This window comes from Anopheles stephensi, unplaced genomic scaffold (assembly GCF_013141755.1).
Source record: "Anopheles stephensi strain Indian unplaced genomic scaffold, UCI_ANSTEP_V1.0 ucontig147, whole genome shotgun sequence".
NCBI lineage: Eukaryota > Metazoa > Arthropoda > Insecta > Diptera > Culicidae > Anopheles > Anopheles stephensi.
The window spans coordinates 25,948-27,500 of NW_023405066.1; positions in this window are offsets into that span (position 1 = coordinate 25,948).

Sequence of the window (1,553 nt, forward strand, 5' to 3'; positions counted from 1 at the left end):
ATGAGCTTTGGACGTACAAACCAGCGAGACAAGCGTTGTCTGTTGGTTGTAGCGCTAGACGTCCGGAATGCATTCAACTCCGCGGACTGGCTGGCGATCTCACAGGCGCTGCAGGAAAAAGGAGTGCCCTCAAGACTGCGCAGCATCTTGCAGGAGTACTTCTCTGACCGCGTGTTGACGTACGACACGAACACCGGTCCGGTAACACGACAGGTAACGGCAGGAGTTCCGCAGGGGTCCATCTTGGGCCCCACGCTATGGAACATCCTGTACGATGGAGTGTTACGCCTGCAGCTGCCCGACGGAGCATCGGTCATCGGCTTCGCTGATGATCTGGCAGTACTGGCAAGGGGATGCACACCAGAGGAGGCAGCGGGAGTGGCCGAGCAGGCCGTAGCAATGATCTCTGCGTGGATGCAGCAACACCGTTTACAGCTGGCCCCGGAAAAAACCGAGGTGGTGCTCATCTCGAGTTTGCGTCGGGGCCACCCACAGGTGCCCGTAAGGATCGACGGAGTGGAAGTCCGCTCAAAGCAAGCAATACGCTACCTCGGGGTCATACTTCACGACCACCTCTCGTGGAAACCACACGTCGAGAAGGCAACCGCGAAGGCTCTCCGTGTGGTGAAGTTGGCCACCAGCGTGATGCCTAACCACGCTGGACCGAGGGTAGCGAAGCGTCGCTTGCTAGCAGCAGTTGCGGACTCGGTGGTGAAGTACGCGGCACCTATCTGGGCGGAAGCGGTGGAGCTGCAGTGGTGCAGAAGGAGATTGGAGCAGCTACAACGGCCTCTTGCGAGGGGGGTTGCGCGTACCTTTCGCACAGTCAGCTACGGAACAGCGGTAGTGTTGGCTGGGCTGATACCACTGCGCTTGCAAGTGGAGGAAGCTGCCCGGCGTCACAGGCGGCATCAACAGGCACTACAGCAAGGGGTGCTGATCGACCGTGACGTCATACAGAGGCTGGAAAGGTCAGCAACCATGGCGAAGTGGCAGAGTGATTGGAATCAGGAGTGCGGTCATCCGACCGCGAGTAGGTTCAAGCGCTGGGCACATCGCGTATTGCCAGACATCAGCGGTTGGGTAGGTCGGAAGCATGGAGAGATCGGATTCCACCTGAGTCAGATACTCTCCGGACACGGTTTCTTCCGGGAGTTTCTGCACGTCATGGGGTTCATCTCAGCCCCGACTTGCCCGTTCTGCACCGACTCAGCCGTGATCGAGTCAGCAGAACACGTGATGTTCCACTGCCCGAGGTTCGCGGACATAAGGGTGCAGCTCCTGACGAAAGACGACGGCGTAGTAGTAACACCGGAGGAGCTGGCAGGCTGGATGCTGGCAAGCCCAGCTAACTGGCAGCAGGCGGAACAGGCTGCAAAACGAGTTTGCACCTTCCTACAGCAGCGATGGCTGGATGACCAATCGGCCGAGAATGCTGCCATTTCCGGTGCTAACACGGAAGCACTGCGACACGCGGAAGTGAGACGGCGAGCTGACCGTCGAGCCAGCCGCAACGCTTACCAGCGGAGACGTCGTCGGGAGCAGCGGGAGAG